This window comes from Amborella trichopoda, chromosome 11 (genome assembly GCF_054954075.1).
Source record: "Amborella trichopoda isolate Santa Cruz 75 chromosome 11, AtrichopodaSantaCruz75HAP2 v2.0, whole genome shotgun sequence".
Lineage (NCBI taxonomy): Eukaryota > Viridiplantae > Streptophyta > Magnoliopsida > Amborellales > Amborellaceae > Amborella > Amborella trichopoda.
Genome location: NC_142346.1, coordinates 41,840,845 through 41,855,361, shown reverse-complemented (window position 1 = coordinate 41,855,361; position 14,517 = coordinate 41,840,845). Strand labels below are relative to the sequence as shown.

Genomic DNA, 14,517 nt, shown 5'->3' with positions numbered 1-14,517 from the left:
GAGCTTATTCTCTTCTTCTTTAGGAAGAAAAGCAGTAGCAAATGGCTACGAAAACAACTCCTTCAGAAGATGCAGTTGCATTTGTAGTCAATTTTGCTACACCTACTACAAACAGCCAGCCCCAACGTCTTTTTAACAATACAGACAAAACGAAAGGTCATCGCAAACAGCGGCCCAAATGTGATCTTTGTGGCTACGTAAGCCACACCATTGACACATGTTATGGTCTTCATGGCTATCCACCGGGCCATCAATTGCACCAATCGGGCAAAGGGACATCTTTTAAACCTACAATACAAGCGAAAAACACCATTGATGCAAATTCAAGTCAAAGTAGCCCACAATTTATACAGGATCAATATCGTCGCTTGCTTTCTATGCTGACTGAAGGTAATGCAAAACCAATGGTCAACTTTGCAAGTAACTCCACATCCTCTCCATCTTCCATTCCTCTGCATACTTGGATTGTAGACACAGGTGCTTCTGATCATATGATTTTTGACACATCTTTGTTCCATTCATCTACACATGTTTCTCACATAGCACCTGTCAAACTTCCAAATGGCTTATTTGCTTCAAAACTCACTTTGGTTCTGTCTTTTTAACACATACACTCTACTTACATCAAGTATTGTGTGTTCCTTCTTTTGGATTCAATTTACTTTCTATCAACAAACTTACTATATTCTATCCCTGTTCAATAACATTTTCTCATGATATGTGAATTTTACTCGTTTGAATGTGTTAGCTAAGACTGTTGATGGGATCACTGTTTTCTCTCCTAGTCATTGTGATATTTGACCCTTAGCTAAACAAACAAGATTACCTTTCATTTCGAGTTCTATTTCATCCACTACATATTTTGATTTTATTCATTGTGATATTTGGGGAGGTTATTCCACTCCTTCCCATTGTGAAGCTCGTTATTTTTTCACTCTTGTTGATGATTTTTCTCGTTCCATGTGGGTATTTTTTATGAAAAACAAATTTGAGACTTCATCCTTATGAAAATATTTTTTTCATTTGTACATACTCATTTTAAATGTACTATTAAGCACATAAGGACAGATAATGGCTCCGAATTCTTTTCTAGTTCTCTTCGACATTTTTTTAAAGGTCACCCATCAACATAGTTGCATTTACACACCGCAACAAAACGGTGTTGCCGAACGCAAACATCACCACATACTTGAAATGGCACGTGCTTTGCGCGTTCAAAGTAATTTTCCTCTTACCTTTTGGAGAAATTACATTCTTACTGCCACATATTTAATAAATCGGTTACCAACACCTTTATTATCGAATAAATCCTCGTTTGAAGTCTTATTTAACAAGCAGTCATCTTACTCCCATTTGCGAGTTTTTGGTTGCCTTTGTTACTTCAAATCGAGATAAATTCGACCCTCGTGCACACATAGATGTTTTCCTTGGTTATCCCCATGCTCAAAAGGGCTATCGTCTTCTTGACCTTTCCACCAATTCTATTTTTACTTCTCGTGATGTAGTATTCTATGAGAACATTTTCCCTTTTCAAAATATCCCTTCTAACGATTCCTCTGTCATTTTACCATTACCAATACCCGATGACTCCCCAGCCCTTGATTCACATGATGCCCCAAACACTATTGATCGCATCACTTCCCTACCTGGTTCCCCTATTTCTCTTCTTCGAGACCAATCTCATGACCCCCCACTCACCCCTGTCCCAACACCAATCTCTATACCACCTATTTGACGTTCTCAACGCGCTTCCTATTTGAAAGACTTTCACTAATCTCACGCCAAGCTTCGAGCTACTTCTACATCTTCTTCTGGATTTGGTTCTACCAAAGGTACACATCATCCTTTATCCCATATCATTTCTTATCAACACTTGTCTTCCTCTCATCAACGTTTTGTTTTAGCCGTCTCTTCTTTTCAGGAGCTTACCTCATATTATCAGGCTGTGCAAAACATCAAGTAGCAAGAGGCAATGCAATGTGAGCTTCAAGCACTTAAGAAGAATCATACCTGGACCCTTACGGTTTTACCTCTTGGGAAAACTCCAATTTGATGTAAGTGGGTATATAGAGTCAAGTACTGATCTGATGGTTCCATTGAACGCTACAAAGCACGCCTTGTTGCCAAGGGTTACACCCAACGTGAAAGACTGGACTACCATGAGACCTTTGCACCAATTGCAAAATTGATCACTATTCGTTGTTTATTAGCCATTGCTTTAGTTCGTAATTGGCCCCTGCACCAATTAGATGTGCATAATGCATTTCTTCACGGTGACTTGGAAGAAGAGGTACATAAGAGTCTTCCTCCCAGATTTTCTCCACAGGGGGAGACAAGGGTTTGTCGATTACATAAATCCTTTTATGGCCTCAAGCAGGTATCCTGTCAGTGGTTTGCCAAGTTCTCCTCAGCCCTTATTGATGTTGGCTTTACCTAATCTAAAGCGGATTATTTTTTGTTCACTCTCAATCGTTGTTATGGCTCTATGATCATTTTGGTTTGTGTTGATATATCATTGTTATGGGCACCAATTCACATGCCATACAGTCTCAAATCCTTCTTATATCGTCGCTTCCCCCTGAAAGATCTTGGCCCTCTCAAATATTTCCTTGGTCTTGAAGTGCCAAGGTCTAAACATGGTTTATGTATCTCCCAACGCAAATATACCCTTGAGATCATTGAAGAAATGAGTCTCCTTTGTGCCCGACCTATTCACCTCCCCATGGAGCAAAATCTCAAACTGCGTCATGCTCATGGCATACTGTTTTCTGATCCCACCATGTACCGTCGTTTTGTGGGTCGTCTCATTTATCTAACTCTAGCTAGACCTGACATTATTTATGTTGTTCATATCCTTCGTCGGTATATGAGTCAACCGCAGCGGCTGCATTATGAAGCAGCCATATGCCTTGTTCGATACCTAAAACTTGCACCAGGATAATGTTTATTTTTTCCCTCCGACAACCCTCTTCAGCTTCGAGTTTTTTGTGACTCTGATTGGGCAACTTGCCCTGATACCCGCCGCTCTACCATTGGATATTGTGCTTTTCTTGGTCATTCTCTTATATCTTAGAAAACCAAAAAGCAACATACCGTTAATCGGTCTTCCGCCGAGGCTGAATACCGAGCTATGGCTACTGCCAGCTGTGAGATCACCTGGTTACACTCCCTGCAGTATGAATTAGGATCTCCTCAATCACCACATGTCGTTCTCTATTGTGACAATCAAGTTGCATTATACAATGCAGTCAATCCTGCGTTTCATGAACGGACAAAACACATTGAGATTGATTGTCACTACATTCGAGAAAATATCCAAAATGGAGTTCTTCGGACCTCCTACATTCCAACAGCACTGCAGCTTGCTGATATATTCACTAAAGCTCTTGGCTGAGACCAATTCAATTTTTTGATTCGCAAGTTGGGTGTTCTCGACATTCACCCGCCAACTTGAGGGGGAGTGTTAGACGGTTTTATTATTTGTTAGATGGTTTCTATTTCAAATTGTAAATCCCTACAATCAAGGGATCTCATTTGACATGTATAATTATCCTCTTTTATATCAATGAAAAAATATCGATTCTCCTAAACTAACATGATGGACCACTTGTTTGCGTCCATCCTTAAAATGTATGCTTTATACCTCAGGGGACGCAACTGTAGAAATGTGTCCCCCAACTCATTGAACAATTTTCCTAATCCGTTCTCCTTTAGGCAATTTACTCCTTTTAGGCAAAACACACATTAGGATATTTTTGGGATATAACCTAGACAACCCATAGAATAATCTCACAAAAAAAAAATTGAAATAAACTTTGTATGTACTACAAAAACCCTATGCCTCCAGATTGAATAGTGACCGTCTAGGATAGATATGAGTGTCATAAAACTCAAAATTAAATTTTATTTTTTCTTTTAAAGAATAATAATCTAATAATTATTATCTAATTCACAAACTTTTAAATTGAGAAAATCCTTTCAAATAAGTACTGTCCATTTAGATACGAAGTAGTCGTCCTATTTTTCAAAGTCGAATACTCCCTAAGATAATACTCTCTTTTACTATCAATTCTGCAAGTCCTATTTATATGTCCTCTAAGATAATGCTCTCTCTCTGTATAACTTTGAAGTCCTGTTTATATGCTCTCAAAGATAATGCTCTCTCTGTGTATAAATATGAAGTCATATTTACATGCTTTCTCTGTGTATAAATATGAGGTCATATTTATATGCTCGTGTGTATAGAAGAGCACTTTTGAAGTTGAATACTCTTCAAGATAATGTCTCTGTGGATAAATATGAATTCGAAGTCCTATTTTTATAAATAGTGAGCAATGGAACACGAGGTCCTCGAGACCTTCAACTCGATTATTCTTGAAGATTTACATGAAGAAGTAAATCCTTCAACCATAGCCAAAGGAGAAGAGAAGATTTCAATAAAAGAAAAGGAATCTCAGTAATTCTTGGAGATTTACATGAAGAAAAGGAGACATCCCAATAAGTATTTGGAACGAACGTGGGTTTTGCCAAGGCCGCATATGTAAAAATGTGTGGGCCTCTTAATAAATCTATTTTTGAGATGAATTTTAAGCTTTAGTTTTTAAGAACATGTAATCTCTAACATGGAGAAATGTGTGGGGCTCTTAATAAATCTATTTTTGAGATGAATTTTAAGCCTTAATTTTTAAGAACATGTAATCTCTAACATGGAGAAGTGTGTGGGCCTCTTAATAAATCTATTTTTGAGATGAATTTTAAGCTTTAATTTGGAGAGTTAGTTTCCATTGTTTTTAGATTGAACACCTACTCTCATATATCTTTGAGATGGATGTTTTACACTTTCTTTTTTGTCTATTTTTTGAAATTATAGATGAGTTAGGGAGAGAGGGAACGTGGGTTTGTTATCCTTAAAAAATTTTGGAAATTATAGGTGAGTTAGAGAGAGAGGGAACGTGGGTTTGTTATCCTTAAAAAAAACTATATCTCATAGCCAAAAATATCTCAAAGATTTCTTTTACTCACTCCATTATCCTTTTCTCTATTTTTAAAGAAAGAAATTCTAGATGGGAAATATTGTTAGTTTTACGATTTGTTTCACGTTTTTCACTTAACAAAGTTGCTTTAACTGCTTCAATTTAGTTGAGGATCCCAACTCCAAAGGCACACGATGGGTCTCTCTCTATCTTTTCTTTGTTTTTCTCTTTTGTTATTTTATAGGTGGGCATCCGCCCACTATTATGAACTATGGAATCAAGAGCATTATAGTGAGAGAATCTGATTTTTTTTTCTTTTTATCGATAATCGTATGCAATAATGTTAGGGATTAATGGTCTTTTGCATGCTATGAATTGGATTAATGTGAGGAATCAATGTATTATCATGTTGCGTATGTATATAATTGTGTATGTGAGCGGTTATTGCATATCTATGCACTTTCCATCACGTATTATGCAATTATTTGTATAGGGGCTTATTTCGTTTTTATTTGCAACACGTAATCTCACTAGTGAGAGAGAAAGCATGAGAGAGACGTATTATGGTGTTTTTCAACCAGGATTTTGAAGCCATATTTAGAAGGGCAAGCTTTCTATGTTTACTCTACAATCACAATGTCTCCCCTTTTTAGGCAAAGAAGGATCCGAGAGTTGATCTATCAGATCAAAATGATGTGCCGGTAAAGGCATTTGAAAACCAATAATGTGAAAGGCTCAGATCCACAACGTCGAAGTAAACTGGCAATGAATGAACAAATGATCTCCAGTCTCCTCGTCATTTTTACACAACAAGCAAATATTGACGATTATTTTCCTCCTCTTCCTCAAATTGATTAGACGCAAACTTTGTAAAAGTTGAGAATGGCCTGAGGCCTTGACGGTAACATTGCCGAACTTCATGGTGAGGTCTCTTACTTCAATCTCTCAAAAGGTAAGGACCCAAATCCCCACTAACATACCACTTTTAAATTATCCAAAAAGAACTTTGTAAAAGTATTATCGAATTTCAAAACACACCCAAGCATTGCAATTTGACAACAGACGATTAAGAGTAATTATTACCCCTTTGTAATAAAGATAAATAATCTCATAGTATACAGTTCTATGATATATATATATATATATATATATATATATATATATTATATTATAAAATATAAAAAACAAAAAAATATTCTTTTTTTTTCTAGACTCGAACCATACGTGACACTATAGGTTGGGTCCATGTCCAAGTGACTTGAACCAAACAAGTCTAACTTAGACCTAGTCAGGTTGGTTCGGGGAGTTCTGATCGAATCTCAAACCTTTTCTACTCAAAATTCCTACTTTTCGTTTTACTTTCCTAAAGATTGCAATGAACCAGAGTTTGGCTCACGATTATTACGGGCAACAAACTATGCCATGGGTGCATGTCATGCATCTTAGGTTTCCCTCCTCAGGATCTAAAAATGCACATTGGTGCGTAAGAAGTTTTAAAGTGTGAAATGGACCACTAATGCTTAAATGGTCTTTCAATTTATGGGATTGTTGTCCATTGAATTGAATTACCATTTAAACTGTGGTGGTCCTTTGGAGCACAACCCACAAGAGTTGAATTTTTTTGTGAGATTTGGGTTCGACACTATAGGTGCCAAACCAGTCTAATTTATATTGGAAAGATGGGTTTTGCAGTTTTAGATACTAAATTCATCGTTTTCTCTGCAATAATGGTTTCTGCACATTTTGCCTTAGATTTTCAACTCTCATAATCATCATCATTTGAGCTTTAACTCAACTATTTGGACTCGGAAAACCCATTCTAACATTGAAAAAAAAAAAAAAAAAAAATCGGTTTAGTACACCAAGTACAAACAAAAGACAATCCGGGGAAAACAAAAATCCAACAAGCGCAAAGTATAAAAAAAAAATTAATTGAAAAAATAAAGTGGATCTCTATGTTAACTTCCCATATACATAATTACGCATTTCCAATATATATTTTATTCGATATATAATATTTTTATTACATGGGTTGGTTGTAGGTCATCTGTCTGGTCCCCCATGTATGTTTTGGGTCTCCTTTTCTATTTTGAATGATGTAACGAGTGTGTGATGTAACTGATTTTTTTTAGTCATTAATACTAATTGATAACATTTGTCAAAAAAAAAAAAAACAATGTATGTTTTGGGTCAAGTCCTGATGAGGGCCGATGCAACTTGTCTATGCCCCTACACTAAACTCAAATTTATCAATGGAAAATGGTTTGATAGGGCTGCAGCCCTATCAAAATAAGTAAAGCCTCGCTCATAACTTATCAAAAATTGAAATTCAAGCATTAGAAAACCTTTACATTGGTCATCTTGGCTTGAACATTATGATTTGGAAAAAAATAGGATTTCGAGCTCTATAAATAGTATATATTGTAATCAATTATCTAGACCATCCATTTTGCGCTAAAATTATTTATGGATCCACAAGATCGATGGTATTTTTTGAGTTTTGAATTTCATTATCATTGTTAGAAATTGATTTTAGAGCCATCATAGAGATTTTTGTTGTACTTTCCGGACGAGGATTTGATGTGAGGATTGATTTTGTTTACATAAAACCTAGACCTTACAAAAACTTCATCTATATAAATATACCCTTAAAATTGTACAACTTTACATTTTATTGAAAGGTATGAGTTTGTTTTCCCAAAACCATGCTTCATTGAGACTTTCTTTTACTTTTCTTTTGAGCGATTGGATTGGAGACATAGTTGGTTCAATTTAATTTGCATATGATACAAGGTGGTTTAGCGGCCTACAAGTTTGCTTTCCTTTATAGTGAATTGAAACCCACCCTCCTTCATATTAATGAATGAGAGAGAGGAAAACAATAACTTCATATAATGTGAAATAGTTTGTGGGAAGAGGATGACCTACCATTAGCAATTCGCTCTCTTTATCTTATGCGTGATTTCATGAATGAAATAATGGTCAAATAAAAACGGAAAGAAAATGATATGAATGAAAAACTAGGTAACGGGACAATTATTTTATTCCTTATAATTCTATGTTTTCTTTTGATACATCCACTTTCATTTCTTAACTTCTACCTTATTTTTGGGATAATCATATGAATGGAAACTTTGGCTAGCGGGACATATTCTCATGGTACGATATTTTGTTAATAAAATAAATAAATAAAAAGGTGGGGGGAAAACTATAGTATTTTTTTTGTGGGTGAGGTTTATCTAAGGTGCCTACCTTATACTATAGAAGTGAAGAACACCTCTAAACTTTGCCCCAAGATGTAGTTTCGATGTAGAAAACTTTACAACAACCGAAAAATCTAATTTCACCCTAATTATAAAATTTGAAATTTTAACAGTATTGCAAATGAAGGACATCTATAAATGTTTGAAAATCTTGAAAAAATGGACAATTGAGATAACTTGTTACAAGATACGCTATTTCAAGGGTTTGAAATCTTTTTTTTTTAATGTCCATATATCTTGAGGTCAAAAAGATCAATTTGAGAATTTTCCAACATGAAAACATTTTTTTTAATTGATTTTTTAGGTATAGGTTACTTGCACAATATAAGATTGACACCTCCTATGAACTTTTTCCTGTGCAGTATAGTGGTTTAATAGTTTGATACATTGGCTAAGGTTAACAAACCCTAATCACCATAACTGAAAAGGGAAATCACTCCAAATGGACATCCCTCCTTAAAGATTGTGATTTTAGTTTACAAACTGCCCCAGAATGGTTGAGAAGTCCGGGTCATGCGTGTGAGAATGGGGTTAGCTATTTCAACCCCAAAACCTGTATAAAAGGGCCTCAATCCAGCCTTTCTAAATCCCCTTTTCTTTTTATTCTTTTAATCCTTGTTGAAAGAATTCTATCTCAAAAGTTGAGAAGATTGATGAAGATTTGATGTTTTCATGCTTTCCACAGGCTTTCTTGAACATGGAATTCAGACAGGTCCTCTTCGACTTAGTTCTCGGAGATGTGATGTTGAGTAACAGGCTCAAGAAAACTGTGGAGAAACATGGAAACAACCATATTATTGAGCTCCATGTCTAAAGGCGAAGAAGGTGAAGGAAATTTTATCAGAATGAAGGGGAAGGTGGAAGGTACGGTCCAAGTGAGGGACTTTTTCTCAAATCTGAATGAGACTGTTGCTTTGTTTACTATTATATATAGATTTCATTTTTGAATTGCTAATATCTGATTATATTAATGGATTTTTTCAAGTCAATAAATACATACAAAACAGAGAGCTGGTGGATCACGGGTAACAGAGGTGGTGAAGTCCTGAAGCTGGGCTAAAAGAATGTTCAGAGAACAAAATGGGGCCACTGTATTCTAGGATATAGTTGTTTTGCCACATGAGCGTGTAAGGATCCTCATATTATACATTTAAGTCCCTTGAGGGAAAATGATCCTGATTTTTCTTTATTTGAAATTTTGAGATCTACCTATGAATCATAGATGACTTTGAGTTCTGCAACACTCAGACCTCCAAAAATTTGAATTTTTCTTTTTTCTTAGAGGTTGGCCTCTAGGTTCCAGAGCTTATGATCCATTGGAGAGCATTTTAAAGAAGGGTTCACCTTCAAATTTTATCATGGTATATACTTTTGATGTAAAATGTTGTTACGATTATCTCAAAATCTATATTTTTATCTAATTATAACATTTCAATTTCACAAATGGTTAAAATCAAGTAGATCTATAAACATATGAAAATCTTGAAAATGGATGGTGTAGATAATATGTTGTAAAATGCACTATTTTTGAGACTTAAAATCTTTTATCTTTCATGATCATTCAAAGGGTATTTCAACATTAAAACTATCTTTTTGGATGAATATTTGAGGTGCAAGGTAGATTGCAACCTTATATAAACTTTTACTTTAACAACTTTATATAAACTTTTTCCTTTAAAGAAAGGGTGTAGTTGGCATACGGGCCGTTTAAATTTTATCATGGTATATAATTTTGATGTAAAATGTTATTAGGATTATATTAAAATCTACTTCTTCATTTTATATCCAATTATAAAATTTTAAATTTTAAAAATGGTTAAAATCAAATAGATTTACAAACATATGAAAATTTTGAAAATAGATGGTGCAGAAAATATTTTTGAGACTTAAAATCTTTTTATTTTTCATATTCATGCATGTCGATGTATTTTTGAAGAGCATCCGTAGTTGTGCATTATAAGGTAAGGTAGCATCCTTATATAAACATTTTCCTTAAAGAAATGATGATAATTTATTTTCAACGCATACAAAACATGTGGTCCATTGGGAACAAGGAAAGTAAAGTAGAGTTGGGTAAAAAGCATCTCACTCACAAGGAGTGGTATTCCACGTGGTTCAATTCAGACTTTCCATCGAAGGTATCGCACGAAGATCCAGGCCGACGATTCATTGGTCCGCTTTTACTTTTTCTTTCTTGCCTTTAAAATAAACTTATTAAATTATCTGAACGAAAAAAACCAAATCTATCACCAATGGCTCATCGCGCGTGCGTGCTTACTCTTAGCGAACGCGCTTCTCCGAACGTGCAGGCAGTTGTGCGGGCTCTCTATACGTGCGGGCACTCGAACGGGCTCTCCGTGCGTGCGGGCACTCGAACGGGCGCTCAATGCGTGCGGGCACTCGTGCGGTCTCTCCGTACGTGCAGGCACTCGTGCGGGCTCTCCCTTCGTGCGGGCTCTCTGTGCGGTCTCTCCCTTCGTGCGAGCTCTCTGTACGAGCATACACTCCCGCGAGCCCTCTGTGCGTGCAGCCACTCCTGCATGCTCTCCTTTGCGTGCGGGCTCTCCCTGCATATGCAGCTACTCGTGCGGGCACTCCCTACATGCGCGGCTACTCGTGCGGGCTCTCCTTGCATACGCACTTCTCGTGCTGGTTCTCCCCGCGTGTGGTACTCGTGCAGGCTCTCCCTGCATGCAGTATTCGTGCGGGCCCTCCCTACGTGCAGCTACTCGTGCGGGCCCTCTCTCCCTGCATGCGGTTACTCGTGCGGTCCATCTCTCCCTACGTGAGGGCACTTGTGCGTGCCCTCTCTCCCTGCGTGAGGGCACTCGTGTGTGCCCTCTCTCCCTTCGTGAGGGCACTCGTGCGGGCTCCCCGTTCGTGCGGGCTCCCCGTTCGTGAGGGCACTCGTGCGGGCTCTACGAGCGTGAGGGCACTCGTGCAGGCGCGACATGCGTGAGGCACTCGTGCAGGCTTCCCGTTCGTGAGGGCACTCGTGAGGGCTCTACATGCGTGAGGGCACTCGTGAGGGATCTACATGCGTGAGGGCACTCATGCGGGCTCCCCGTTCGAAGGGCACTTGTGCGGGCTCCCAATTCATGAGAGCACTCGTGCTGGCTCTACAAACGTGAGGGTACTCGTGCAGGCTCTCCGTGCGTGAGGGCACTCGTGTAGGCTCAGCGTGCATGAGGGCACTCGTGCGGGCTCAACGTTCGTGAGGGCACTCGTGCGGGCTCAGCGTGCATGAGGGAATTCGTGCGGGCTCTCCGTTCTTGAGGGCACTCGTGCGGGGCTCAACGTGCATGAGGGCACTCGTGCGGGATCTATGTGCGTGAGGGCACTCGTGCGGGCTCTCCGTGCGTGAGGGCACTCGTGCGGGCTCTCCTTTCGTGAGGGCACTCGTACAGGCTCCCCGTTCGTGAGGGCACTGGTGCGGGCTCCCCATTCGTGAGGGCACTCGTGCAAGCTCCCCGTTCGTGAGGGCACTCGTGCGGGCTTCCCCTTCGTGAGCGCACTCGTGCGGGCTCCCCCTTCGTGAGGGCACTTGTGCGGGCTCAACGCACGTGAGAGCACTCGTGCGGGCTCCCAGTTGGTGAGGGCACTCGTGCGGGCTCCCCCCTTTGTGAGGGTACTCGTGCGGGCTCCCCCTTCGTGAGGGCACTCGTGCGGGCTCTACGAGCATGAGGGCACTCGTGCGGGCTCCCCCTTCGTGAGGGCACTCGTGCAGGCTCTACGAGCATGAGGGCACTCGTGCGGGCTCCCCGTTGGTGAGGCCACTCGTGCGGGCTCCCCATTCGTGAGGGCACTTGTGCGGGCTCTACGAGCGTGAGGGCACTCGTGCAGGCGCGACATGTGTGAGGGCACTCGTGCGGGCTTCCCGTTCGTGAGGGTACTCGTGCAGGCTCTATGAGCGTGAGGGCACTCGTGCGGGCTCTACATGGGTGAGGGCACTCGTGCGGGCTCCCCGTTCATGAGGGCACTCGTGCGAGCTCCCCATTCGTGAGGGCACTCGTGTAGGCGCTACATGCGTGAGGGCACTAGTGCGGGCTCCCCATTCGTGAGGGCACTTGTGTGGGCCCTACATGCGTGAGGGCACTCGTGCGGGCTCCCCGTTCGTGAGGGCACTCGTGCGGGCTCCCAATTCATGAGGGCACTCGTGTGGGCTCTATTGTTCGTGAGAGCAATCGTGCGGGCTCTACATGCGTGAGGGCACTCATGCGGGCTCTATGTGCGTGAGGGCACTCGTGCGGACTCTATGTGCGTGAGGGCACTTGTGCAGGCTCTACATGCGTGAGGGCACTCGTGCGGGCTCTACATGCGTGAGGTCACTCGTGCGGGCTCTAGGTGCGTGAGGGCACTCGTGCGGGCTCTACGAGCATGAGGGCACTCGTGCGGGCTCTAGGTGCGTGAGGGCACTCTTGCGGGCTCTAGGCGCGTGAGGGCACTTGTGCGGGCTCTCCGTTGGTGATGGCACTCATGTGGGCTCTCCATGTGTGAGGGCACTCGAGCGAGCTCTCCATGCGTGAGGGCACTCGTGCGAGCTCTCCGTACGTGCGGGTTCGTGGTACGAGCTCTCCGTGCATGCGGGCACTCGTGCGTGCTCTCTGTGCGTGCGGGTACTTGTGCGATCTCTCCGTGCGTGAGGGCACTCGTGCGGGCTCACCGTGCGTGAGGGCACTTGTACGGGCTCTCTGTATGTGTGGGCACTGGTGCGGGATCTCCGTACGTGCGGGCTCTTGTTCGTGCGGTCTCGTGATGCGGGCTCTCCGTGCGTGAGGGCACTCGTGCGTGCGGGTGCGGCCCGTCCCCTCTGCCTTGCACATTCCCCGCAGATCTAAACCTATAGAGAGAAAGAGGGGCAGTTGCAGGTGAGGGAAACGAAGAGAGAGAGAGAGAAATGATCGCTGAAAGGAATCTAGAGAGATATGAGAGAGAAGAATGAAAAAAAGAAAAGAAAGGAGAAAGGATTCACCTTGGAGATAGTTGATGGGAGAAGAGAGACAAACGGCATTTTGGTGGTGAGGCTGCCATCGGAGAAGAGAGAGAAAAGTTGCATCCCCTGCAACAATACTCTTTTTTTCTTCTTCTTCACCAACACCACCACATTCCATTAAACCCAACCAAATTACCCCCACACCCTAACGATCAATCAGCCTTTATTTTAAATCAATTCAGAAAAATTACAGAACCGAGTTACAAGCAATCCCTTGAATTGAAAACGGTGAATGCGGGCATCCACATTTTCTATAGGAAAGGGTAAAAGCCCTTAGAGAGAGAGGGGGGCGTTACGCAGAGAAAAGGGGAGGTTCAAACCTTTTTCGCCGCAGCTGCTGAAATAAACTGGTGACAAATAAACGAGATGAGCAAACGCTAGGGAGCAGAGAGGGGTCTGGCTGAGCGGCGTGGTGCGAAGAGAGCGAAGTTCCAAGTTTCAGGAAGACACTTCTTTCTATTTTAAACCATGTAAAAATCCCAAAACCAGAGATGAATCTATTTTGCATTTTAAACCATTTAAAACCCCAAAACCAGAGATGCATCTAGATGCATTTCAAACCATGTAAAAAACCCAAAATCAAAGATGAAAAAGCCAGAATCTCTGCAAGTTCATCCAAGCTCCAATGATTCAAGATCGTACCTCCCGACTGTACATGTAGGGAAGGGGTCAAGTCGTCTTTCAGGTCTAACTTAATTATTTTAGGGAGGTTGACCACCCTAATAATATTATCTAACGAGTGCATTCTTTAACCTTCAAAAAAAAATCAAATTAAGATGCATCTTCAAACTTTATCACTTTTGGTGTCATAAGTATCTAAGATGACCTATAAATCTATTTTTACCCTTAATCTAAAATTTAAAGTTATAAAGATGGTACCAATTGAACACATCTACAAACACTTGAATGTCTTGAAAATAAAATGCCTAAATAATATATTATAAGATGCATTAGTTTTAAAACTATAATTTTTTTATTTTTATATCCTTATATCTCAAAGTCAATATAATCATTTAAATTCTTAAGCATTTTATTGTAGATTTCTAAGGTGCAGGTTATTTTATTGCTCAAGGTTGATGCCTTGTATAATTTTTTTTTGCCTAAAAGATAACAAAAAGAAGAAATAGGGCCAAGGATAAAAAGAGACTCAATTTATTTTTAGTACAAATAAATCATAATCATTATTGTCCATTAGATTTCAAATCAAAAATAGTTTTGAGTGAATTGTTGGCTAGACTCAAAGTTCAAAAAGAAAGTTCTTGAATTTTGTGACGCAACTTAATACATC

The 14,517-nt window shown here is 40.4% G+C and overlaps 2 long non-coding RNA genes across 2 annotated transcripts; one reads left to right on the top strand and one right to left on the bottom strand.

Moving 5' to 3' along the window:
• Nucleotides 1–8,829: 8,829 nt before the first annotated feature.
• Nucleotides 8,830–9,479, top strand: LOC110006401 (uncharacterized). The gene is made up of 2 exons (XR_002279342.2): nucleotides 8,830–9,100; nucleotides 9,222–9,479. It is a non-coding gene; the product is annotated as an uncharacterized LOC110006401 (long non-coding RNA).
• Nucleotides 9,480–10,222: 743 nt separating this feature from the next.
• Nucleotides 10,223–14,014, bottom strand: LOC148779915 (uncharacterized). Its single transcript, XR_016044839.1, has 2 exons — nucleotides 13,209–14,014; nucleotides 10,223–13,076 (listed from the first exon to the last, which is right to left on the bottom strand). It is a non-coding gene; the product is annotated as an uncharacterized LOC148779915 (long non-coding RNA).
• Between the last annotated feature and the right edge of the window lie 503 nt (nucleotides 14,015–14,517).